The sequence below is a fragment of the Nesoenas mayeri genome (genome assembly GCF_963082525.1).
Source record: "Nesoenas mayeri genome assembly, chromosome: W".
In the NCBI taxonomy this organism is placed as follows: Eukaryota; Metazoa; Chordata; class Aves; order Columbiformes; family Columbidae; genus Nesoenas; species Nesoenas mayeri.
Window position 1 is genome coordinate 7,820,778 of NC_137553.1, and position 27,792 is coordinate 7,848,569.

The following is a 27,792-nucleotide window of genomic DNA, read 5'->3' on the forward strand; positions in this document are numbered from 1 at the left end:
TCTGGATAACTTTATTCCTAGAGCTAAGCACAGACATGATAGTCATGATATACACTGTGTTTAAGACTCAGTGAATTGTTAACCTGCTGGCAAAACTTCTAGGAATGTGCCACACTGAATATCCTGTTTCTAGTTGCCTTCTTAGACAAAGTGGAAGCAGACTGTATCGTGTCTTAATCTTTGTGCGTGTGTGTATAAATGTGAAGATATGTATCTAGATTACATAGAAAACACACATAATAGGGAAGGTACAAATTGCCCTGGAAAGATTAATTTTTGAGTACTTGTCTTTGTAATCTTAGTGTTCAGCTATGTGGTGTGAGTTCAACCTCAGTTCCTACTTTGCAAATTTGTCCTCGTGCTTTGTCTTTCAGCAGGGCTTTCAGTTGGAGTGTTTGACTTATGCAACCCAATGAAAAATTGCAAATATCTTGTCACCAGCATTCCCAGCTTCTGTTTCAGTTTCATTGTAACTGGTGGACTTCTTAAAGCTCCAACTTACAGAAGTATGTGATTATTTGGGGGAGGATGTTAAAAAACCAAACAACCTATATGCTTCTGGAGAGAACTTTGGAATATGATATGGCTTTAAACGTTGAAATCTGAAAGCATAAAAATTGTCTAGAATGTCTTATTTATTAATCTCATTATTTTGAAAAAATCAACTCACCTTTACAGAATGTTGGTTCTGTTAGGCATTGGACATCCATTTTCTGGACTCTTAAAATGTGAGCATGTCTTGGAGAGGATGTGAGCTGTTTCTAAAGTCTACACATGTGGATGGGGGAATATTTGGGTCCTAGAGAAGCTAGTACAGAAGCTGGATTGCATGTGTGAGTTTAATGTTGGGAGTTTGTTCTAGTGCCTTTTTGCACTGTCAGTAGAGGACTAGGGTTGTTAAGTCCTTTGTGTGGAGGTTGTTGGTGGAGAAAAGCTGTTGATGGGTTGTGCAGGGTTTATTCCTGTGGAAATAAGGGTGTTGGTGGGCTGTGGCAGTAAGATCTTTCCTTGTATGTTGCAACAGTGTTTGTCCTCCCAGTATGAGAGGGAAATGTTAGAAGGGTCATGCATAAAATGTCTGTCCCTGTTTATTACATAATTTGCGGCAGTGATGAGTGTCCCTGTATGCAGAAATGTGCCCGTTTGGGGAAGATTGTTCTGGGGTGCTTGTCTTTGCTTGTGGAGAAGATACAGGTTTAGGGAAAGCAGTGCCAGGGGTGCCTGTCCCTGTGTGACAAGAAGACTAAATTGGGCAGGGGAAAACCATGTATTGCACAAGGGCTATTTCTGGGTAAATTCACCCTGCACCCAGTCACCCTCATCTTAACAAAAAGATAGCATACAAGGATGCTACCTGAAAAAAGTGTGCACACACGAGGGAGCAGTACTGGGCTGGGAATCCCACAGGGGCCACCCTAGGGAGAAACGCAGAGTACAGCGGAGAGGTCTCTTCTATCCCGAGCTTAAGGGGGAACTGGAAAGACACTGCTCCCCTTTCAGCACACGCATAAAGGAGTGGGATAGGAAGAATGGATAACGCGAAACCAATCCCGTATCTCGACAGTAGCAAGGATAAAATGAGCGCATGTGTACACACAGTGCGCATGCGCTATTTGCATGACACGCTCGGCTTCATTCGGTCTGCACTCGGCTATTTCCGTCTCTTTGTTTTAAACTCAGACTCGGAAAATTGGGGGGAGGGGAGGAGGAAGAAGAAGGAAAGACAGAAAGTATTTTTTTCTTTTTTCTTTTTTTTTTTTTTTTTCCCTCTTATTTGACAGGGGTAGGAAAGAATAAAAGGGGAACTGGAAGGAAAAGGGAACGGGAATCAACCCCCTGAAGAGAAAAGATTCCTGCTCCTCCCCCTTCTCTTAGCAGCTGGGCACAGCGTTGCTCGTCTTCTGTTGCCGTTGCTGCCATTTGTTGACAGGTCAGTCTGCCGCTCTCCGGTGCTGGGGGATGGGACAGACGGGACGCGACACCGGGTCGGGTGTGGTCAGGCTGTGCTTGAACTTTTTGTGATACTGAAAATGCAAGTTATTGTCTCGGTGGGTTCGATGGTATTTTAATAGATAGTGTGTTGTGTGGGGTTTTTTTTTTGTTTGGTTTGTTTTTTTTTGTTTAATTTTCCTTAAACCCCCTTCTTTTTTCGTGCTTAAGGGTAGCTTTTGCCTACCAAGGGGAAAGGTGTCTTTTCCTTTAAAAAAACCCCACTAACTTATTCTCCCCCTACCTTTCCCCTTAATTTCTTCTTCCCCTACCTTTCCCCTCTCCCCTTCTGTTTTCACCCCTCCCTTTCCTATTCAAATTATTAAGCTTCCTGTTTTCTGGAGGAGTGGTAACGCTTCTTTCTTTCCTGATGCCTGGTTAGTACGCCCCTGCATCCTGCTAACAGACTCTTGTCCTCAGGTTTGTATGGAGGCCTTGCATTATTGTGGGTTGGCTTAGGTGTGTAGCTCAGCAGGGTGATAAAGAACGTTTGTGGAGAGGTGGTGGTGGGGTCTGGATGAGAGCTAAGTCGCGTTCAGAGAGCTCCCTCCACCCCTATTAAGGGTTTTGCACTGATTAAACCCCCACTGTTGGGAGGGGGAGGGAATCTGTCTCTAGTCAGAATGGAGTGGGTGTATTCCTCGCTAAATGACTTCAGTTATGCAGATGTGGGGGTTTGATGCTGCGTATGGTTTAAGTTTTCAAGTCCTATGAGAAGCAGGAATTGAAGTAGCACTAGTAGATTAAAAAAGGAATGTTTGTGGTTTGCATTTGCTTCCATCCCCTGAGTATTTGTTCTACTACCAAGTTCTGTTTGCTTCCTGCAAATGTTGAATTTGTCAGTGAGTTGTGGTGCTATGGAATAATGTGGTGCCAGTCGGTCTATTTTTGCAAAGTAATTGATTTAGCTTCAGAGTATCCTATGAAGAAACCGTAAGAGACTTAATCATTGAATCCTATGGTTGTATAATACTTGGATGCTCTTTGCTAGTTCACATATATTTTTTTGTTTGTTTGTTTTGGTAAATGTTGTATATACTCTGTGAATGCGTAGTTTCAAATCAGTTTAGTCTCTTTTTTTTTTTTTTTCCTTCCCTCTGGATGTGAAATATGGGTGACTGAGAAACCTAGATCTAGAAAGTCTGATTACCCATGTGTGCTCTAGAATGTTTCTTTAGAAGTGTTTTGTTTTGGTATTTTTCAGGAGTCCTACATAATTGTCTACTGATGTTTCTTAAAATAAAAGTTGTGGATGAGAAGGTTAAAATTAAAAAAAAAATCAGATGCTATTTAAACACAACATTCATTCCAACTTTGAAATCTCATGTGCATAACGAACGTTCTGGACTAAAGTAATATTAGACCAAAATGTTGGATGCTTCAGGAATATATTAAAAATATTTGCATGGAAACTAAGCTAGATGTGATCTATAAAGTGGCTGTATGTTTTGAAAAATGCTTCAAATGTAATGAGATCTTGCAAGAATGTGAGTGTGGAATATTCCCCTTTGTTTATATGTGTATATAACTTCATCCTTTTCTATTGGGATAGTGATCTGGCTGGTATATAGTTTGACAAAGAGATACTAAATGGAAGCCTTTATCAGCAGTATTTGGTGATGCAATGGATTTCAGTATGTTGATATTCTTGAATGTCCCGTGGTTTAAACTGTTTCATTTTTCATATTACTGGTAAAAGGGGTTGAGTAACAGTTCAAACTACCCCCTTGTGCTCTGTTAAGTACTCTATCAGGTTTGAAGGGAGGCCAGAGAAAAATGACATAGGAATGTCAGATTAGAATGTCTGATTGAAATAACAGCTAGAAAGATGCTGCCCAATTCCTGAATCTGTTACTTGGTACAGGACTTGTGTTGGAGTCCTGTCTCTAGGGCAAATTAATAATTTTAATAAAACACAGATTTTTGGGAAGATGAAAGTCAAGGCTCACAGACTTTTTTATAAATGTACTTGCTATGCTGAATGAAGTAGTTAATGCAATCAAAGGGTGGAGAGGGTGGGGTTGCATCGCATTAAAACCAGCCTTTGTGATATGTACCATTGTGTTTTATTGTTGATTGAAACATACTGTATGCAGCAGTTCTTACTGTAGCCTGTTTTGAAAAGCTGAGGAAAAACTTGCTGTTCTTCAAATCAGGTTTCTGTTTCTTGTTTTTAGCTTTGTTATCATTCAAACTCTAACATGTCTCTTTTCATAGAGTTCAAGAGTCTGTAGGAATACATATGTCTACTTCAGAGAACTTGATTGATTTATTTTTTTAAATCTACATTGTATAGGAAGAACTTATCAAATTGCACTTTCCTTTTGAAGCACTCGAGACAAATTCTTTTTAGAGATTATTCTTTATAGCAGCAAATGTAATTCTCAGATGTTGTCTCTAGGTATAGAGCGGCTAGTTAAAAAAAGTGAATTTGCTATGAGTAGTTTACTTCATTTAGAAAGGCATAGTTAAATAACAATTAATATCACAGAATGTTTGGGGTTGGAAGGGACCTCTGGAGATCATCTAGTCCAAACCCCCTGCTAAAGCAGGTACACGTAGAGCAGGTTGCACAGGAATGTGTCCAGATGTGTGTTGTGGTTTGTTTTGTGGTGTGGTTTGTTGTTTTTTTTTTAAGTATCTCCAGAGAAGGGGACTCCACAGCCTCTCTGGGCAGCCTGTTCCAGAGCTCTGTCACCCTCAAAGTAAAGAAGTTTCTCCTCATATTCCGATGGAACCTCCTGTGTTTCAATTTGTGCCCATTGCCCCTTAGTCTGTTGTTGGGCACCACTGAAAAGAGTCTGGCCCCATCCTCTTGAAACCTACCCTTGAGATATTTATAAGCATTGATAAGATCCCCTCTGAGTCTTCTCCAGGCTAAAAAGACCCAGCTCTCTCAGCCTTTCCTTGTAAGAAAGATGGTTCAAGACCACTAATCATCTTTGTAGCTCTCTGTTGGACTCTCTCTAGTATTTCCTTGTCTTTCTTGAACCAGGGAGTCCAGAACTGGGCACAGTACTCCAAATGTGGCCTCACCAGGGCAGAGTAGAGGGGGAGGATAACCTCCCTTGACCTGCTGGTCACACTCTTCCTAATGCACCCCAGGACACCATTGGCCTTCTTGGCCACAAGGGCACATTGGTGGCTTGTGGTTAACTTGTCCACCAGGACTCCCAGGTCCTTCTCTGCAGAACTGCTTTCCAGCAGGTCAACCCCTAACCTGTACTGATACATGGGGTTATTCCTCCCTAGGTGCAGGACCCTACACTTGCCTTTTTTGAACTTCATTAGGTTCTTCTCTACCCGTTTCTCTAGCCTGACCAGGTCTTCCTGAATGGCAGCACAGCCTTCTGGTATATCAGCCACTCCTCCCAGTTTTGCATCATCAGCAAACTTGCTGAGAGTACACTCTGTCCCTTCATCCAGATCACTGATAAATAGGTTGAACAAGGCTGGACCCAGTACTGACCCCTGGGGAATGCTGCTAACTACAGGCCTCCAACTGGACTCTGCACTGCTGATCTCAACCCTTTGAGCTATGCCATTCAGCCAGTTCTAAATTCATCTCACTGTCCACTAATCTAATCCACACTTCCTGAGCTTACCTATGAGGATGTTATGGGAGACAGTGTCAAAAGCCTTGCTGAAGTCAAGGTAGGCAACATCCACTGCTCTCCCTCCGTCTACCCAGCCAGTCATGTTGTCACAGAAGGCTATCAGGTCCGTCAAACATGATTTGCCTTGGTGATTCCATGTTGACTATTCCTGATAACCTTATTTTCCTCCACATGCTTAGAGATGACATCCAGAATGAGTTGTTTCCAGGGATGGAGGTGAGGCTGACTGGCCTGTGCTTTCCTGGATCCTCCTTCTTGCCCTTTTTGAAGACTGGAGTGACATTGGTTTTCTTCCAGTCCTCAGGGCACCTCTCCTGTTCTCCCTGACCTTTCAAAGATGATGGAGAGTGGCTTAGGACTCACGTTATCATTAGGGGGTTCTTTAAAAAAAAGTCAAACTGAAAAAAAGACAATTGCAAACAACAATAAAAAAAAAACCCAAGCAAAACCCTGCCCCCAACCCCCCCCAGCTATTTGCAATCAACTTGTCATTCCTCATAGTTGTGAATTATTTGTACTATGTTTCACAGAGGGATAAAGAAATTGAATTCTTATGTGTTTTCTTTAAAATAATAATAACAACAATAAATTGATGGCTGAATAAAGGTAGATAGGGGACCTAAATAAGTGTGTGCGACAGTATGGTGAGCTCAAGACTTACTTATAGATGAAAAAATGGTTGAGTTTGTCTAAAGCAATGGGAAGGGAATTCATGATATCCTTGTATGTTTGGGTTTCTGTTAACCATTTTATGTTTTAACCTTGTGACTGACACGAACATTAAAACTGGCAATGTGTAAAAACTCTTATTTTAGTGGTACTAACTACCATTATTAGGTGAAACTGAGGGTGTATTTGCTTTGCAATTAGCATAGTATGGTGGGAAACATTTATGTGTGTGTTGGGGAATGGGCACTGTACAGTATGTGCTTAAGAGCAACTTTTTTTAGGTTACCGGAACAAAGATTTAACTACTGACTTGTGAACAATTATTTAGTTTTAAATTAAACTGAGAATTTTTTTTTCCCCACCCTTATGTCTTGCTGTGGTTTAACTCCAGCCAGCAACTAAGTACCACGCAGCTGCTCACTTACTCTCTCCTCTCTCTCCCTCTGCCAGGGGGGATGGGGGAGAATTGGAAGGGTAAAAGTGAGAAACTTGTGGGTTGAGATAAAAACACTTTAATAATTAAAAAAAAAAAAACCTGAAAGAACAAGATAAAAAGTATGAGCCAACGGGCTAACTACAACTGTTCATTTTTGGGGTGTAATGATTGTATTCCCAGAGTTTAGGGCCAGAAGGGACTGAGATTTTTCTTTGTTTTGTTTTATATGTTGTGTGTGTGTGGTCGTTTGGTTGTGGTGTGTGTTTTTTTTTGTTTGTTTGGTTTTTTTGGTGTGGTTTTTTTTTTTTGTATGCGATTTTTAAAGCTTAATTTTTTTTTTTTTTTTTTGGGGGAGGGGAGAGGGCAGGCAAATATAATCTTGCCACTTGTTATACGTGATAAGTACTCCCCGATCCTAGAACATGTTGTCCCAAAATGCAGGTGCCTGCTGCTATGTGCATGTTGGCCCACCCCCTGAGATCCTGCACGTGAGAGGAAAAGTTTTACTGTGTCCATTAGGGAACTGAGTGGTTCAAGTATAGATTGCAAATAATACCCATCTGGTGTAAAGCTAAAATATTTAAGTTGTTTTGGAAGCAATAAGTGTGGATGATTTCTTTACTGAATTAGGTATATGACTATGGTGGGTTAACCTTGGCTGGCTGCCAGGTGCTCATCAAGCTGTTCTCTTTCTCAGCAGGAGAGGGGAAGAAAATAAGATGAAAAGCTCATTGGTCAGGATAAGGACTGGAAGATCACTCCTTAATTACCATCACAGGCAAAACAGACTTGGGGATGATTAATTCACTGCCAATTAATAACAGAGTAGGATAGTGAGAAACAAAACTAAAACCACCATTCTCCCCCCCCTTTCTTCTCAGGCTTACCTTCTCCTGACTCTTCATGGTAGGGTAGGGGTTGTGTTCAATTTGTAAGGCTTCATCTCTGCTGCTCCTTCCTCCTTGCACTGCTTGCACTGTTCCCTTTCTCCAGTATGGGGCCCCTCTCAAAGAATACAGTCCAAGAACTGTTCCAGCATGGGCCCTTTCCATCCCTTTCCATGGGGCACAGTCCTTCAGGAACAGACTGCTTCAGTGTGGGTCCCTGTTGTGGTTTAACCTGAGCTAGCAATACAACCATGATAGCTGCTCGCTCCCTCCGCCTTCCCCCCCCCGCCCCGAGGCACCCATTTGCAGACCAGACTTTCTTTTCAGGGAAGTTTGCTATGTCCCTGGGGCCTGAATCAGGGATGTTGCCATCAACTGATGAGCTTAGTACAGCCTTTGTACTGTTACCCACTCTGGCTCTTTCATGCAGGTACTAATGATGTTGCAACAAGAAGTCCAAGGTTGATCAAAAGAGATTTCAGGGCCCTGAGAAGAATGACAAAAGATTTGAGAGCACAGGCAGTGTTTTCCTCAGTCCTCCCAGTAATGTAGAGAGACTTCAGAAGTAAGCATGCCCAAGACACCAATACCTGGCTCCAGGACTGGTGCCTCTGCCAGAACTTTGGTTTCTATAACCATGGAAGAGTGAGTCTTTGAGGCACAAGGTATGCTGGGGCTTGACGGGATCCCCCTGTCCCGATGGGGGGGAAAAGCTTCTTTGCTCATAAGCTGGTGGGACTGACTGAGAGGGCTTTAAACTAGAATCGATGGGGCAAAGGGGATACCAACAGGAGAGATGAAAGTAAGCCAAGTGTTGGCATGGCATCGCCTGAGGGTGGCAGTGCTAATGGGAGCATTTACACTGCTCCAGGGAGCACTGAGGGCTTAGGAGCCCATCTGAAATGCTTGTACACCAACACATATGGCATGAGAAAGAAACAGGATGAACTGGAAGGCATTGATCAGTTCCTAGAGCTATGATGTCATTGGTATTCTGCGAGTTCGCGACTGAGGAAAACATGCAGGCCGACTCAATGTGAGTGATAAAGCATGATTCAACTTTATTGCCCAGGATAGCGCGTATTTATACCAAATACCATAATTATGCATACTTGTTTCTATCTAATAGGATTAGCACTAAAAGGTTGCATTTACTTACTCCACCTACTTTGGTTTAGCTAACTATGCACATTTCGTATTCCTTCTTCTGACTCTTATCTCTTCCTGACTCTCTTCAAAGACATGCAGACCCTGCCTTAGTCAGTACTTTTCCATTTCCCCCTTCCCCACGGCCTAATAGTCAAGCTAACTAAGGCCTACTTATGTCAGCTAGAATGGGCTCTGCTCGTACAGTTGCTCAGTGGACTCATGTCCATGCTCCTTGAGCCAATCCCTGACAGTATTCATGAGACTTGGTGAAATGAGTCCTACAACTGGAGTGCTGGTATGGAGGGCTATAGGCTGTTCAGGAAGGATAGGCAAGGCAGGTGAGGCAGAGGAGTTGTACTGTATGTAAGGAAGAGGTTTGGATTGTACAGCCCTTACAGTTAGTGATGATGTGGTTGAGAGCCTCTGGGTAAGGATTAAGAAGATGGAAAACAAAGCAGGTGTTGTAGCAGATGACAGCACTGATGAATTGCTTTATAAGCAATTAGGAGAAATCTCTGGATCGGTAGCTCTTGCCCTTATGGGAGAGTCCAACTTCCTAGACATCAACTGGGAATACCATACTGCTGTGACAAGTAGGTCTGGGAAATTCTTGAAGTTTGTGGGAGATAACTTCTTGTCGCGAGCACTCAGTGAGCCAACTAGGAAAGGTGCCCTCCTAGACTTGTTATTTGTGAACAGAGAAGGACTTGTGGGAGATGTGATGGTAGGTAGCTGTCTTGGCCACAGTGGTCACAAAATAGTTCTGTTTAAAACTTTTTGTGTAGTGAGGGGAAGAAAGGTCAACAAAGTTGCTACCCTGGATTTCATCAGAGCAAACTTTAGGCTACTCAGGGAGCTACTTAGGAGAGTCTCCTGGGAATCTGCCTTTGAGGGCTTAGGAGTCCATGAGTGCTGGTCAGTTTTTAAGAACCACCTTAGCTGAACAGAGAACTCCTTGTGGAACTCAAGAGGAAAAATAAATTGAATGATCTCTGGAAGTAAGGTCAGGCTTTGCAGGAAGAGCTGTAGTCCACATGTGCAGGGAGAAGGCACAAAAGGCCAAAGCTGAACTAAAGTCAAAACTGGCCAGTGTTGTGGCCGACGAGAGACTTCTGAAGTTACAATAATGGCAATAGGTGGTCTAAAGAAAACATTGGACTGATACTTGTTGTTGAAGATGGTCACCTGACAAATAGGTATGAAGAAAAAGTGGAGACATTCAATGTGCCTTTTTTTTTCCTCAGTCATTAATAATTCTGATAGTCTTTAGGCTGCCCAGTCCTTTAAGTTGAAGGACCATGAGTGCAGGAACAGTGACTTTCCATTTGTGGACACTGAAATTGTAAGGGACCAGATGTATCAGCTGAGTGTTCATAGGTCCATGGGGCCTGATGGGATTCATCCCAGAGTACTGAAGGAGCTAGCAGATGTTACAGCAGGACCCCTCTCAATCATCTTCCATGTCTTGGGAGTCTGGGGAGGTAATCACTGACTGGAAGCTAGCCAATGTTATTTTACTTCAGAAGAAGGGTGTGAGGGAAGACCCAGGAAACTACAGACCAGTTAGTCTAACCTCAGTTCCTGGAGAAATTGTACTGGGTTTTATTGGAAGGCATTTAAAGAACAGTGAAATCATCAGGCACAGTCAACGTGGGTTCACGAAAGAAAAGTCCTGTCTAACTAATATAATATCTTTCTATGATAAGGTCACTCACCTAGTGGATGAAGGGAAGGCAGTGGATGTAGTTTTTCTGGATTTCAGTAAGGCTTTTGGTACTGTCCCCCAGAGCATCCTTCTGGAAAAGTCGTCCAACTGTGAAATGAGCAGATACACAGTGCGGTGGGCGAAGAACTGGCTGAACAGCAGGGCTCAGAGGGTTGCAGAGGATGGGGCTTTATCTGTTTGGCAAGCAGTCACCAGTGGTGTTCCTCAGGGCTCAATTCTAGGGCTGGTTCCATTCAATATTTTTATCACCGACCTGGACACAGGAGTTGAATTAGTAAGAATTAGTAAGTTTGCTGATGGTACCAAATGGGGAGACGCTGTTGACTTGCTTGAGAGACAAGAGGCCTTGCAGGATCTAGATAGATTGGAGCATTGGGCAATCATCAATACCATGAAATTAAACAAAAACAAATCATAGAATCATAGAATAGTTTGGGTTGGAAGGGATCTTCAAAGGACATCTAGTCCAACCCCCCTGCAATGAACAGGGACATCTTCAACTAGATCCGGTTGCTCAGAGCCCCATCCAGCTTGGCCTTGAATGTTTCCAGGGATGGGGCATCTACTGCCTCTCTGGACAACCTGTTCCAGTATTTTATCACCTTTATTGTAAAAAATTTATTCCTCATGTCTAGCCTGAATCTCCCCTTCTGTAGTTTAAAACCATTACCCTTTGTCTTATCCTAACAGGTCCTGCTAAAAAGTCTGTCCCCATCTTTCTTATAGGCCCTTTTTAAGTACTGAAAGGACACAATAAGGTCTCCCTGGAACCTTCTCCAGGCTGAACAACCCCAACTCTCTCAGCCTGTCCTCACAGGAGAGGTGTTCCAGCGCTCCGATCATCGTGGTGGCTCTCCTCTGGACCCTCTACAACAGGTCCATGTCTTTTTTCTGTATTGAGGGCTCCAGAGCTAAAGGCAGAACTGCGAGTGAGGTCTCACAAGAGCCAAGTAGAGTGGCAAATATCTGCTGTGGTGCCATGGAGCACCTCTTTCCCCTCCTTGTCTGACCTTGGTGTTCCCTTTGCTGTTTCTCACTCTTGTTCCCTTGTTGTGTGAGCCAATGCACGCAGGTCGCAGGAACAGCCAGAGGCCACAGATGCAACGGAAAGAGGAAATTTATTTTTGTTACCTCGCTACTGGGGGATCTCTGAAACAGCACTTAAGGTCCTGGGCAGAGGTCATGCAAGTGGAGACACAGGCACTGCAGAATTGGTGAAGATGAACAAGCCTGCTTATTTTGGCCTGTATATAGGGATTCACACAGGCGCAGTTTACCACATTGCTTTGGTCTTTGCCTGCAGGAATCTCAAGGATGTACGATAAGGTGCCTTTATGACTTTTTTTCACAGGCCTGTTATCTAGATGCAGAGGTTCTACTTGTAATTTATGTGTTTTTCTATGCCCCAGCTGCAGTCGCTTGATCATGTTTACAGTTATCCTCCTTGCCATTCTCGTGCTATTCCCACACGTTCCACCCCCTCACACAAGAGACTGCTTCTGTTTGGGCCAGCAAAGCTGGAGTTCTTCATTTGGGCTTGTCAGGTGTAGCACAGAACAAGTTACAGGGGCATGCAATAAACACATACAGAAAAAGGAAAAACATATTTCTACAATAATGCTTTAAATCAGGTGTCCCGTTCATCTTGTCAAAGAATTAAACGAGTCATTTAGCCAGGCATTATCAGTAGGTTGTTTCAGTTGCTGCATTAGTCCCAAAGATGTGAAATGTCTTCTTCCATGCTGGCTAGTTCATCATCTATGTTGAAGCAACACTTGCCTTCAAAATCAAAGCAGCATTTACAGCCACTACCTGCTCAGGGAAAACAAAAATAAGAAACACTTACGTCAATATCTTTTAGCATGGTATAATTCTGTAATGTAGCTGTTGGGGTTGTCACATCACATTGTTAAGAGATGTGCAGCTGTTAATTTCTCCTAAAAATTGAAGTAAAATGATTTGTGTACAGTAGATGCTGCACAAATCTAAGTTCACCAGGACAAAACTTAACTGATCAACAGGAACGTTGTCGCCTTCAAGTAATACATATGCTGTTGTTCCAGCTCCTTCAGATAGTATTACTCTGGGTTTAACAACCTGGTATGGGAATAATTGCCCATGCAGACTGGAAAGCTGTGGCCTGCACTTATTCAGATTGGACTTGAATTTGATGTTGGGTCTATGGCAGCAAGAACATTGTTCCAATGCTGTCTCCACTAGATAAAGTTTAGGTATTCACTGAAGATACCTGAAATCAGTACCCACCTCCACCTCCATTGTATACCAGTTTCCAAGGGAAAACACCAATTCATCAGGTTCAGCATATGCTTTTAAAACTGTTGCACGCAACCATTGATATAGCATAGGTGCAATAATGTCTTACTCTTCAGGACCTCTGACATTTTGCAGCTGGGCATATCCTCGTTGTATCTGATCATAATTGATTATAGGGCTTAATAAATCTTTTTCATCCACTAATAAATGCATAGATGCAGCTCCACTATCCTAAGCTGGCAAAATCCATGCCAGTATTCACAGAATCACAGTATGTTTGGGATTGGAAGGGACCTCAAAAGATCATCTAGTCCAATCCCCCTGCTGGAGCAGGAACGCCTAGGTGAGGTCGCACAGGAACATGTCCAGGTGGGTTTTGAATGTCTCCAGAGAAGGAGACTCCACAACCCCCCTGGGCAGCCTGTTCCAGTGCTCTGTCACTCTCACTGAGAAGAAGTTTCTTCTCAAATTTAAGTGGAACCTCTTGTGTTCCAGCTTGATCCCATTACCCCTTGTCCTATCATTGTTTGCCACCGAGAAGAGCCTGGCTCCATCCTCATGGCACTCATCTTTTATATATTTATAAACATTAATAAGGTCACCCCTCAGTCTCCTCTTCTCCAAACTAAAGAGACCCAGCTCCCTCAGTCTTTCCTCATAAGGGAGATGCTCCACTCCCTTAATCATCTTTGTTGCCCTACGCTGGACCCTCTCCAGCAGTTCCCTGTCCTTCTTGAACTGAGGGCCCCAGAACTGGACACAATATTCCAGATGTGGTCTCACCAGGGCAGACTAGAGGGGAAGGAGAACCTCTCTCCATCTACTAACCACCCCCCTTCTAATAGACCCCAGGATGCCATTGGCTTTCTTGGCCACAAGGGCACAGTGCTGGCTCATGGTCATCCTCTTGTCCACCAGGACCCCCAGGTCCCTTTCCCCTACATTGCTCTCTAATATGTAATTTCCCAACCTATACTGGAACCTGGTGTTGTTCCTGCCCAGATGCAAGACTCTACACTTTCCCTTGTTAAATTTCATTAGGTTATTCCCCACCCAACTCTCCAGTTTGTCCAGGTCTCGCTGGATGGCAGCACAGCCTTCTGGCGTGTCAGCCACTCCTCCCAGCTTAGTGTCATCAGCAAACTTGCTGATAGTACACTCTATTCCCTTGTCTAAATTGTTAATGAATATATTGAATAATACTGGTCCCAGTACTGACCCCTGAGGCACTCCACTAGATACTGGCCTCCAACTAGACTCCGCACCATTGACTACCACTCTCTGGCTTCTCTCCTTAAGCCAGTTTGCAACCCACCTCACTACTCTATTGTCTAGACCACACCTCCTCAACTTAGCAACTAGGATGCTGTGGGAGACTGTGTCAAAGGCTTTACTGAAGTCAAGGTAGACCACATCCACCGCTCTGCCATCATCCATCCACCTTGTTACATTCTCATAAAAGGCTATGAGGTTGGTCAAGCATGACTTCCCCTTGGTAAAGCCATGCTGACTGCCCCTAATAACCCTCTTATCCTTGATGTGCCTTGAGATGGCACTAAGGATAAGTTGTTCCATTACTTTCCCAGGGACAGAGGTGAGGCTGACCGGTCTATAATTACCCGGGTCCTCCTTCTTGCCCTTTTTTAAGACTGGAGTGACATTTGCTTTCCTCCAATCCTTGGGCACCTCTCCCGTTTCCCAAGACTTGGCAAAGATGTTGGAGAGCGGTCCAGCAATGACCTCAGCCAGCTCCCTCAGCACTCGCGGATGCATCCCATCTGGACCCATGGATTTATGGATGTCCAGACTATTTAATTGCTCCCTAACCCAGTCCTCATCAACTAAAGCAAACTCCTCCATTGACCTGGCTTCATCTGGGGTCTCAGGGGTACAGGGCTCCCCAGGACAGCCTCCGGCAGAGTAGACAGAGACAAAGAAGGCATTCAGTAGTTCTGCCTTCTCTGTATCTTCTGCCACCAGGGCACCCACCCCATTCATCAGTGGGCCTACATTGCCTCTGGTATTAGTTTTATCCGCTATGTATTTGAAAAAGTTCTTTTTGCTGTCCTTGACCCCTCTCGCCAGCTGTAATTCGAAGGAGGCCTTGGCTATCCTAGCTGCCTTCCTACATCCTCTAACAGCAGCCTTATATTCTTCCCAAGTGGCCAGCCCCTGCTTCCATGACCTGTAAACTCTCCTCTTCTGCTTGAGCATACCCAACAGATCCCTATTCAACCACGCAGGCCTCCTGGCTCCCTTCCTTGACTTCCTACGTGTGGGGATGCTCTGATCCTGAGCGTGGAAGAAGCAGTCTCTGAATGCAATCCAGCTCTCGTGGGCCCCTTTTCCTTCAAGCAATCTTGCCCATGGGATTTCCCCCAGCAATTGCTTAAAAAGGCCAAAGTTAGCCCTGCTAAAGTCCAGGTTTGCAATTCTACTTGCTATTCTGTTCCTGCCACCCAAGATGCTGAACTCCACCATCTCGTGGTCACTGCAACCCAGGCAGCCCTCAACCTTTACTGCTTTGAGCAGACCCTCCTTGTTAGTGAGGATGAGATCCAGCAGTGCACCTCTCCTAGTCGGCTCCTCCACCATCTGCATGAGGAAGTTCTCATCAATGCACTGGAGGAACCTCCTGGACTGTGGCTGGCTGGCTGAATGGTCCTTCCAGCAAACATCGGGGAAGTGAAAATCACCCACAACAACCAGGGCCTGTGACTGTGAGGCCACTCAGCTCATTCCTTCCCCACTCTTCTGCTGAGAGATCTCTAAAAATTCCTTTAACTCTCTCAGAGGGTAAGGACACATGATCTGCCCCCCATCTGCTTGTTCCTGCTGCCGCATCATTTGTATGTGGGGCTGTGCTCCCACCACCTCCTTGCCATTTAAGTCAGGATCAAATTCAAACTCAATATTGGAGTCTGAGGATTCACTCCAAATATTTCCATCCCATTCCTTGGGATTCCGAGATTGTTTTGTGGTGAGAGCACAAAACTGAGAACTAAAAAACTTTTTCCATATTTATCCGTTTGTTTCTTAGCAATGTGCACTACCAACTGCTCTACATTATCTTGCAGCTCGTAGCAGCGTTCTGCTTGAACTGTAATTACTTCTTGCGCGATCACCTTTGCATCATGTAAAATCTCAACCTCTTATTCCAATTCTCTCATTTTACTCTGTAATGCAACAACTTCATGGTCAAGAGCTCTAAGACCAGTAACTAATAACCATCCCAATTTTCCTGCTAACTTGCGAGAAGGATCCAATGCTGTTTTCCATGGCAACACGCGCATAGCTGTTTCAGTTGCTTGGGGGGTCATCACTGCCCACTCATCCATCTTAGGCCGTGCCTCCAAAGGAGCCAGTTTTGCCAGAAAAGCAGCCATGGGGGCCTGGTGCTCCGTACTGGGCCATACTGGAATGCAGGGAGTCACCAGCATAGCCTCCCCAGTCCCTGACTTTTTTTCAAACCATGGCATGTCTGTTTTTAGTGACTGCTGACCATGCCAAATGTGTGAACGAACACAGGCAGGTTACAGGAACAACCAGAGGCCACAGATGCAATGCAAAGAGGAAATTTATTTTTGTTACCTTGCTACCGGGGGATCTCTGAAACAGCACCTAAGCTCCCTGGCAGAGGTGACACAAGCGGAGACGCAGGCACTGCAGAATTCAGCCCTTGGTGAAGATCAGTGAGCCTGCTCATTTTGAAATGTATACAGGGATTCATGCAGATACAGTTTTCCACACTGCTTTGATCTTTGCCTGCAGGAATCTCAAGGATGTATGATAAGGTGCCTTTACAGAACCAAAGGTTAGGGTTGGAAGGGACCTCTGGAGATCATCTAGTCCAACCCACCTATTAAAGCAGGTACACCTAGAGTAGACTGCACAGGAATGCATCCAGGTGGGTTTTGAATGTTTCTAGAGAAGGTGACTCCACAACCTCTCTGGGCAGCCTGTTCCAGTGCTCTGTCACCCTCAAAGTAAAGAAGTTTCTCCTCATATTCAGATGGAACCTCCTGTGTTTCAATTTGTGCCCATTGCCCCTTAGTCTGTTGTTGGGCACCACTGAAAAGCATCTGACCCCATCCTCTTGACATCTACCCTTGAGATATTTATAAACATTGATAAGATCCCCTCTCAGTCTCTCCTCATAAGAAAGATGCTTCAGACCCCTGATCATCCTTGTAGCTCTCTGCTGGACTCCCTCCAATAATTCCTTGTCCTTAAACTGAGGAGCCCAGAACTGAATGCAGTACTCCAGATGCAGCCTCACCAGGGCAGAGTAGAGGAGGAGGATAACCTCCCTTAACCTGCTTGTCGCACTTTTCTTAATGCACCCTGGGATAGTGTTGGCCTTTTTGGCCACAAGGGCACATTGGTGGCTCATGTTTGACCTGTTGTCGACCAGAATTCCCAGATCCTTCTCTGCAATGCTGCTTTCCAGCAGGTCAACCCCTAACCTGTACTGGTGCTTGGGGTTATTCCTCCCCAGGTGCAGGACCCTATGCTTGCCCTTGTTGAATTTCATTCGATTCTTCTCTGCCCAGTCCTCTAGCCTGTCCAGGTCTTGCTGAATGGCAGCACAGCCTTCTGGTGTGTTAACCCTTCCAGTTTAGTATCACCAGCAAACTTGCTGAGGGTCCACTTGGTCTCTTCCTCCAGGTCACTGATGAACAGGTTGAACAGGACTGGACCTAGTACTGACCCCTGGGGCCCCCACTAACTACAGGCCTCCAACCAGACTCTGCACTGTTGATCACAACCCTCTGAACTCTGCCATCCAGCCAGTTCATGATCCATCTCACCATGCATTCATCCAGCCTGCACTTCCAGATCTTGCCTATGTTGTGAGAGACAGTGTCAAAAGCCTTGCTGAAGTCAAGGTAGACAACATCCACTGCTTTTCCCTTGTCTACCCAGCCAGTCATACCATCATAGAAGGCTATCAGGTTCATCAAGCATGCTTTCTCCTTGTTGAATCCATTCTGACTACTCCTGATAACCTTCTTTTCCTCCACATGCTTGGAGGTGATGTCCAGAATCAGTTGTTCTTCCACCTTTCCAGGGATGGAGGTGAGGCTGACTGGCCTGTAATTTCCTGGGTCATCCTGCTTGCCCTTTTTGAATAGTTTAGTGACATTGGCTTTCTTCCAGTCCTCAGGCACCTCTTCTGTTCTCCCTGACCTTTCAAAGATGATGGAGAGTGGCTTAACAATAAATCTGCCAACTCTCTCAGCACTCATGGGTACATCCCATCAGGGCCCATGGATTTGTGGGTGTCCAGTTTGTCTAAACTATCTCTAACCTGATTCTCTCAACTAAGGGAAAGTCTTCTGCCAGACTTTCTCTCCTGTCTCTAGGATCTGGGATACCTGAGGGCCAGTCTTAGCGGTAAAGATGTAAGCAAAGAATGTATTCAGTAACTCTGCCTTCTCTGTATCATCTGCCACCAGGGCATCCACCTGATTCAGCAGCAGACCTACATTTTCTCTAACCTTCCTTTTGCTGCTCATGTAAGCAAAGTAGCAGCCATATCCATTGGCGTGGGACACAGAGACCCTTGGGTTTGTCTCCAGCAGCCAGGCTGGAGTAATCCATAAGTTTGCCAGAGGTAGCAGCCTTATAACATCCCTTAAGTGTTCGCCCCTTTTCTGGACTCTCATGAGAGAAGACTTATTGTCTTGCATTAAAAAACCATTTGGTACAGATGAGAACTACAATTTTCCAATCTATCGAGCAACTAAGAGCAGCCCCAGCAGTTTGGGTACTCTTGTAAATAAAATAAAATGCATGTTAAAATGCTAGCACTCGGTCCTGAAGTTGTTTGTATTAAGGGTTAGTATCTTTGCACAGTCACCAATAGCTGGTCTAGATAAAAAAAACTAAGTGTACTTCATTATTAGCTTTCATAATGCATCGTTGTCTTTTTGCATTCAGAGCACGCAGCATATGGACAAGTTTGGCTTTTTGATTTTCCCCTCTTAAGAAGATAAACGCCACTCTTTCCTTTCATCTGAATTAGAACGTTGCTGTGTTCTCTCCAAGTAAGGGGAGATATTTGATAATGTCTTTTAGAAAACATCTTCATTGATCATAAGCTTGTGTTGTGATGTTTTTAGAATGCTCTGATGATAAACCTGTAATTCAGTTTCTACTACCACAATATAAATTAGGACATTTTTTGCTGAAGGAATGGATTCTGTTGCAGCAGATGCATCCTCAAGTCCATTCTTCTCTACAGCCAAGAGATTTTCTGTTCTCTATGTGAAGTTTATTGTTGTTAGTACCAACACAAAGGCTTTTAATGCCACTTTGCTTTCAGTGTGGCAATGTTTAACATTTATCTGAATTTTCACTGAAGGTGGTGAAAAAATGTACCCGAAGGAGGTCCTGAGAGATATTTCAGTTGCATTGCATTCTGTTTTTTGTCTATTGTTGTCATGAAGTTTCATTGTACCATAGTGTTTATCATCTCCTTAAGGAATATAAAAGCAAACTTATAATTGCAGACTATGCCTTTGTTTTTGATGGAGGAAGATAAAGAAGCAGTATTCATTGTTTGTCTTTATGTCATGTTTTAACCTCAGCCAGCAACTAAGCACCACACAGTTGCTCGCTTGTTCACCCACCTCAGTGGGATGGGGGAGAGAATCAGAAAAGTGAGGAAACTCGTGGGTTGAGATTAAGACAGTTTAATAGGTAAAGCAAAAGCCATGCACACAAGCAAAGAAAAACAAGAAATTAATTTGCTACTTCCCATTGGCAGGCAGGTGTTTAGTCATCTCCAGGCAAGCAGGGCTCCATCACATGAAACAGTTACTTGGGAAAGACAAATGCCATAACCCTGAATGTCCCCCCCTTCCTCCTTCTTCCCCCAGCTTATATACTGAGTGTGATGTTGTATGGTATGAATTATCCCTTTGGTCAGTTGGGGTCAGCTGTCTCAGCTCTGTCTCATCCCAACTTTTTGTGCATTCCCAGCCTACTTGCTGGTGAAACGGTGTGAGAAGCAGAAAAGGCCTTGACCGCTTAGCAACAACTAAAACATCAGTGTATTATCAACATTATTCTCATACTAAATCCAGAACACAGCACTATACCAACTACTAGGAAGAAAATTAACTCTATTCCAGCTGAAACCAGGACACTATATAACATCTGGATATTTCCTGTGTGAATTACCTTTATAAAAATTGCCTTAATTTGTCAAGCTAATATGTTCATGTGATTATGCTCTGTTTGGAAAGTGATGGAAAATATATGAAGATTTTGGAGATATGGCAGATTTCCATCTGAATTTTTTTTGAAAATGAAATGGAGAGCAGATACTTTAAAATAGATTTTGAGAATAATACTGCTTGCTGTGGATCTTCAAACACAAATCTTTTTAACAGAGCAGTCATTTTCTTCTGTCATTCTCATTTGTGCAGATGTGGTGGGTTGACCCAAGCTGGCAGCTAAGCACCACCCAGCTGCTTGCTCACTTCCCCCACTAGAGGGACAGGGGAGAGAATAGAGGAGCAAAAGCAAGAAAACTTGTGCTAAGAGATAAAGATAATACAATAAGCTAAGGAAAGAGGAAGAAGATAGAAATATGGGGGGGGGGAAAAAAAAAAAAAAAAAGGATGATGTAAAGGCAATCACTCACCACCTCCTACAAGTAGACTGATGTCCAGACAGTCCCTGAGCAATGGCTGCTTACACAAAATCCCCCTCCTCTCTGATTTTGTTGCTGTTGCATGTTGTTACATGGCATGGAATATCCCTTTGGTCAGTTCAGGTCAGCTGTTCTGGTTGTGTTCCCTCCCAATTTCTTGCATTTCCCAACCTATGCACTCTGGGGCAGAGTGAGAAACAGAGAAGGCCTTGACACTGTGTAAGCACTGTTCATCAATAGCTAAAACACTGATGTGTTATCAAAATTGTTTTGGTCACAAATCCAAAACAGTACTGCACTGCCACAGCTCTCTTCCTCCTGAATAAGCTCTACTATCCACGATGGGCTCCAAGCTGTCTGTGGATGACACTGTGCATGTTGTGATTGTCAGAGGTGGCTTTGGAGGGATGGAGATGCCAGCTATCTGAAGTCCTGGGCAATCCACTTTGTGCTGGTGGTTAGCATCATACAGGCTGCTATGAAGAAAATTAACTCCATCCTAGCCAGACCCAGTACTGCAGATAATTGATTTTTATTTTTTTTAATTTTTGTATTTTTCCCACCACATTATATCAGGACTGCTTGAATTTTGGGCTGTTTTTTACTTTTCTGTGGTAAGCTTGTCCTTTCATAGAGGATGTTATATGGGTGTTTCCTGAAGTTCCTTTTTCTTCTAATTCTGGCAGGCTTTCATTTTCTTTATCAAAAATGAATGTGTTTTTTTTCCTTTGAGTTGTTCTGAATTAATACATGTAGGTAGTGTTAGGTGAGCTTAGTAAGTTAAGATTTCTATGTGTTGCTGGATTTTAAGGAGTTTTGGATGCTAACTTTTAGATTATTTTTATATCTTTTCAGGTCTCTGGATGGCGGACTGAAAAGAAATGCAATTTTAAGAGGTATGCCTCATGTAGCCCAAAATATTCCTGACTAGCATATGTGCTAATGATAAAACCACTCCTTTGAGGAGGGGTCTCTGCCTGTCATCTGTTTCTGTGAGTCTACTCTAAGTTTTCTTTACTGTAATCTCTGAAAGCTGCTTCTTCAAACCTGTTTTGTTAGTGGCATAACTTTACTAAAGAGGTCTGTAATATGCTGCTTATCCTTTGGGTTGGTAATTTTAACAAGACATTATCTTAGCAGAGAAAATATAGCATGAATGAGGATACTTGACTGACATGTCTAACCCCTTCCACCCTCTCCTGTTGTGGATTTTCTTTAAAATGGGAGAGTACTCCAAATGCTTTTGTAGTTTCCTCTACTCCATTCCTTGGTTGAATACTTGGGCTATCAAAAGAAAACTTTTCTTTCTCTTCAGGATTGAGTCAGGTCTCTGAAACTTTATAAGGTCTTCTATTTCTTTAAGTAGTCACAATGTGGATTTTTTGGTTCTGTCTAAAGAATGGTTCCTAGTGAAAAGTGCTTATTTTGGGGGTTAAGAACAGCTCTTCAGCTCATCACAGAGCTGCTTGTTTCACTGGTTTCTAAGCTCTGTTTGCAAGGGTCCTAAAGAGTGATCTAACCAGGAAAGGGCTGATTTTTCACATTTCATGTTTCCTGCTTTCTTTTTCAATAAATGGGATTCAAATTAATTTTAAAGAGGTATCATCTATCTGAGAAGAGTTTTATCATTTAAAAACTGTGAAATTAGAGTGGAGAGTAGTTTCCTCTCTTTCAATAATGGATTTGAGTGTAAGGGATCATGTTATGATGCTGGTTCTCACTGGCTGGGTTAAGAGTAAGATGTTTCTGATCAAATGCCATTGTGCAGTAGATAAAGAATTTCAGTTATTTACAGTACTTCTCAGTTTGTCTAAGACTTCCTGTTTTAGCAGATTATTTAAACAAGTAACTGAGTAGCAGAGCTAGTGAAACTTTGTATCCTACAGATTTATCTTGATTGGCTGTGACTAACTTTTTAAACAAGTTATGCTAAGATTTTTCTGTAACTCTCCACTAATCGCTACAAAACAGTATTTTGGATAGAGGTTTGGTGGCAGCTGAGTTTTGCTGTGTTCAATTGTGGAAAACAGACGTACAAAAGCTGAAGGTAAAACTGTAAATGTTCGAGTCCTGGTCCCTCCTTCATGGCTGTTTGCTTTTATTTTAGAACATAAATATCTATGAGATTTTTGCCTGTGAACTTGACTGCAATCATATGAAAGATTCAGAAATTCTTGGGCATGCATCTTGTATGCACTGACTAGTTACATAAGCATTGTTACCAAAGAAAGCCAAGCTAAAAACATATTCAGTTAATATGTAGGTGTGTGTTTCCCGTATAGCTCCAGTGCACTCTAGTGAGTTTATAAATCAGTCTCTAATCCAGAAGGCTGAATGTGATGTGATTTTGTTTTCTTAAATTAAGAATAAGAATTTGATGCAACAAGACTTGAGTCTAGATGATGCTTTGCAAAGGTAAACTTATATTCTGTTCTTGTAACTTAAAGCTACAACTACTTTCACCTCTAATCTTTTTCTGCTAGTTGTGAAAGCAACAAGGTTTAAATGCTGTGATCGTGCTATCTTAATTAAGTAGAATTGATTTCTATGTAACTATGACTAGATATTGTTTTCCTCAAGTATTCAGCGCAACTTGAAAACAGTCCAAGTGATAAGAAATTTGTCTTTCATATCATTCGAATAGACCAATGCATGAAGTATTCCTTGCATTTGATTCCTTGCTTAATAGGGGTGAACAATGTGATTTCATCTGTTTTGCGATTTTAAATAGACTGAGCTTTACATGGGCACTTCCTGTTTATTTGGAACAAAATGCATTTAAACTTGAATGCAGGTAAGAATCTGGGCACTAGGTTAGTGGATAGTCAGGAGGGTTGGGATAATTTGTTTCAAATCTGTCTCTTGTTTAACAATGGCCATAGGACTCCTCTCAGTTACAATTATTGTTTGAACTATTAGAAGGCATAATAAGTTGTGTTTCAATGTTACAAGCCATCTTACAACTTATGTATACTGAAAATATGTATTTACTATTCAGAGGTATTTCTTTTTCCTTTTTAAATTCAAAATTAGATTGAATTACTTGCTCTGGAGAAGTTTTCAAATTCACTTTTGGCTTTCTTTTGGACAAAGTGCTTGCTGATTAAGGGATAGGAAGACGGGATTTTTACAGAGTCTGTTGCCTGCATTCCAAAATGGGAGTGGGGGGTGTTTTACCTTTTGTCACATACCTTTTCTTTCTGGCGACCAATGACAGAACCCAAGGGAATGGCAGGAAGATGTGCCAGGGGAGGTTTAGGGTAGGCATCAGGAAAAGGTTCTTCACCCAGAGGTTGGTGGAGCACTGAAACAGGCTCACCAGGGAGGTGTCATGGCCCCAGTCCTGACAGTGTTCAAGAAGAGACTAGACAATGCCCTCAGACACATGGTGTGAACTGTGGGGTTGTCATATGCAGGGACAGGAGATGGACTTGATGATCCTTCTGGGTCCCTTCCAACTTGGGACATTCTATGATTCTTTTTTTTTTGAAAGATAATATTGTAGAAGGAATTAAGGGGAAAGCTCAGATTTGCCTAGAGAATAGGGTTAGTTAAAGCAAGATGGATAATCTCAGTCTTTCTAATCAAAACTTTTTTTTCAGACTTTGCATTAGCTTACTATATAGTGCTGGTCCTTATCTGCCACATATCAGGTTAATTACCTGTGCAGAAAATGTCAGTAGTCTGAGCAGATGAATGTTACTTTAAGTGGAATTGTCCAGAGAAATTTAGCTGCTGGTAAACATGCCTTTCACTGTATCATTTAGGTTGGAAGGGACCTCACAAAACCATCTAGTCCTCAAGCAGGGTCAATTGGAGACAGTTGCCCAGGACTGTGTCCAGTCAGGTTTTGAATATTTCCAAGGATGGAGACTCCACAGCCTCTCTGGGCAACCTGTGCCAGTGTTTGCCTGCCCTCACAGTGTCCTGGTTTTGTTAAAAACAAGACCAGTTCCCTTTTAGTGATTTTTCTTTCAGCTAAGTTCTTCTAGGTGGCTGTACTTCTCTGAGTTTTAGCCTGCATATTTTTCCTAGGATGCTGTACCCGGTGCTGATAAGAGACCAACGGAATGCTGAAGAAGCTCATGTTTAGATTTATTACTATGGTAGCCAAGAAAGACTGAGAAGTTTTCCCATGTTCTGTTGAGAGAGGGGCGTGTTTGAGGAGAGGTGGATGGAACAGGTGACTAGAACTGACCAGCGGAAGTATTCCATCCCATAATCGTCATACCCTCTATATAAGAGGGTGATCACAAGGGTCACACTCTCTTCGACCATGGCTGGCATCTAGAGAGGACCCTGTCTGTCTGCTTGTGATCCACAGGCCTCAGGCCCTGCATCCCTGCAACCAGGTTCTGGTTTGCTGTGAAGTCCTGCCCATGACTTCCAGGGGCCTGAGCTGCACCTTCTGGAGCCACGCCAGCTCCGCACACCCAGCTCCGCCGCTGCTGGAGTGACGCCTACTCCACATCGAGGACTTGAGATTGGTTTTGTATATTTTGTATATATATTCTCTATTTATTAGTAGCATTAGTAAAACCCTTTAAAGCTCCCCAATTTGAAGTCTAAGTCTCACTTCCTTTCCTCTTATCTTCCTTATCATCTTTCCAATCTCAAGGAAGGGTGGCAGGAAATAAGGGGATAACAGGGAGCGTCTGCCACAGTTTATTGCTGCCTTGCCTTAAACTGTGACAGATTTAATTGGTGGCCCATATGGGGAGAAACGAGACCGTACAGAGAGAGAGAGTGTATGGGGATGAGATAAGAGAAACCGTGACACGCAGTAAAAAAAAAAGTATTTTCTTCTGTTCGGTCAGAATTTCACATGTTTAAATTTGTGCCAATTGCTTCTTGCCTTGTCACTGGGTACTACTGAGAAGAGTCTGGCTCCCCTCCTGATCTTCATTCTCTCCCATAAGGTATTAACACATGTTGATAAGATCCCCTTTGAGCCTTCTCCAGGCTGAAGAGTCCCTGCTCTCTTGGCCTGTCCTCATATGAAAGATGCTCCAGTCCCTTTATCATCTTAGTAGCCCTGCACTGGACTTGCTTCAGTAAGTCCATATCTTTCTTGTACTGAGGAGCCCAGAACTGGACACAGTACTCCAGATGTGACCTCATCAGTGCTGAATAGAGAGGAAGGATCACCTCCCTCAACATGCCTGCAACACTCCTTCTTATGCAGCCCAGTATACTGTTGGCCTTCTTTCCCACAAGAACGCATTGTTGGCTCATGGTCAACTTGTTGTCCACCAGAACCCCAGGGTCCTTTGAAGAGCTACTTTCTAGGCAGTTGGCCCCCAGTGTGTACTGGTGCCTGGAGTTATTCTTCCCCAGGAATGAGACTTGACATTTCCCCTTGCTGAACTTCATGAGGTTCTTCTCTGCTCAATTCTCTAGCCTGTCAAGGTCCCTCTGAATGGCAGCACAGCCCTCTGGCATATCAGCCACTCCTACCAGTTTTGTATTGTCTGTAAAGTTACTGAGGGTGTCCCAGCATCTAGGTCATTAACAAAGATGTTAAACAGTATTTACTCCAGTATTGACCCCTAGCATACACCACTTCTGACTTGCCTCCTACTGAACTTTGTGCTGCTGCTCACAACCCTTACCATTCACAACCCTGGCCATTCAGCTGGTTTTCAGTCCACCTCACTGTCCACTTATCATCATAGACAAGCTAACAAAGTACAGATTAGATATTATGTGAGATGATGTCAGAAGCCTTGCTAAAGTCAAGGTAAACAACAATCACTGCTCTCCCCTCATCCATCAAGCTAGTCACCTCATTGTAAAAGGATATCAGGTTGGTTAAGCATGATTTCTCCTTTGTAAATCCATGCTGACTATTCCTGATCACCTTCTTGGCATTAATGTGTCTGGAAACAGTTTCCAGGAGGATTTTATCCATCACCTTCACAGGAACTGAGGTGAGGCTAACTGGCTTGTAGTTCCCTAGATCTTCCTTCTTTCCCTTTTTGAAGATAGGAGTGACATTTACTTTCTTCCAGCATTCAGGAACCTCTCCCATTCACTATGACCATTCAAATATAATTGAGAGTGTCCTCACCATGATATCAGCTCCCTCAGCACTTGTGGGTGCAACCCATCAAGCCCCATGGATTTATGTATGTCCAGTTTATTTAAGTGATCCCTATGTCCTCCTCCACCGAGGGTAATTCTTCCTTATTCCACATTTTCCCTCTGGTCTCAGGGGCTTGGGATTCCTGAAGGCCAGTCTTATCAATAAAGACTGAGGCAAAGAATGCATTGAGTACCTTGGCCTTTTCCATGTCCCTTGTTACCAGTTCCCCTGTTCCGTTCAACAGCTGGCCCATGTTTTCCCTAGTTTTCCTTTTGCTGTATACGTACTTGTAGAATCCTTTCTTTTTGCTCTTCACGCTCCTTACCGAATTCAGCTCCAGGTTGGCCTTGGCTTTTCTAACCCTATCCCTGCAAGATCAGACAGCATCTCTGTTATGAGCAAAAAGCAGTTGTGGATCCCTCAGGGACGAGGCACAACACTTGGCAAATGAAAGCTTTGGCTTTAATGAAAGTATTGCATTACCACAGTGAGAGAGCCCCAGGACACCGACGCTAATCAAATGGGGACCTGACACAGTGGAACCCTGCTCGGGAGTGAAGCTCAAGGGGGTGGATAACAAAACTTGTGCTGATTAACATATGATACATATGCAATGTCCTGTTTTGCTCATTAGCAAACTCACTGATGTAATGCAGGCACTGTTGTAGGAATTCTGAGATACACAGCTGGCCTTCATATTGCTGCCCATGTAAGGGTATGTGCAGATGAGGGAGAAGCAAACTATTCCAGGTTACTGTAACAATGAGATAAGATGAGCTTGGGACTCTACATACTCGGATGGGGGAGGTGAACTATCCTGGGTTACCATAACAAAGTCTTCTTATGCCCTGAAATCTCTACACTCATCCTGAGTACCCTGCCCCTGCTTCTACCTCTTATACGCTTCCTTTTTACGTCTGAGTTCAATCAGGAGCTCCTTGCTCATGCAGGCCTCCTGCCACCTTTCCTTGCTTTCCTTCTTGTTGGAATGGACCTTTTCTGAGTTTGGAGAATGTGATCCTTGAATAAAAACCAGCTCTCCTGAATCCCTCTTCTCTCTAGGGCCATATCCTGTAGGATTCTTCCAAGCAGATCTATGAAATGCTTGAAGTCTGCTTTTATTCCACTTTTTGTGATAGATGTGAATGCTGGGTTAATTTAGGCCTTTGAGACTGTTAGCTAGGCACTAAAGACAGATGCTGAAACTTTTAAAGACTATTGAAACTGAACATAAATCTGTCTCAATGCTTTTATGGGAATCCATCAGTAGAAGAAGGATTAACTGTTTTGTTTAGTT

General features: G+C 43.4%; 1 protein-coding gene across 3 annotated transcripts in view; it reads left to right on the forward strand.

The window, feature by feature from the left end:
* The first annotated feature begins 1,544 nt into the window (after positions 1 to 1,544).
* Positions 1,545 to 27,792, forward strand: part of LOC308051363 (polycomb group RING finger protein 3-like) — a 90,397-nt gene continuing 64,149 nt past the window's right edge. Inside the window, exons 1-3 of one of the 3 annotated variants that reach the window (XM_080361744.1) lie at positions 1,545 to 1,930; positions 2,317 to 2,409; positions 21,266 to 21,306. The gene's annotated coding sequence lies outside the window, so the exon portion shown is untranslated. Of the gene's footprint in view, positions 1,931 to 1,952; positions 2,410 to 21,265; positions 21,307 to 27,792 lie in introns of those variants that run through there. The other 2 variants (XM_080361743.1, XM_080361745.1) reach the window with 2 other exon arrangements.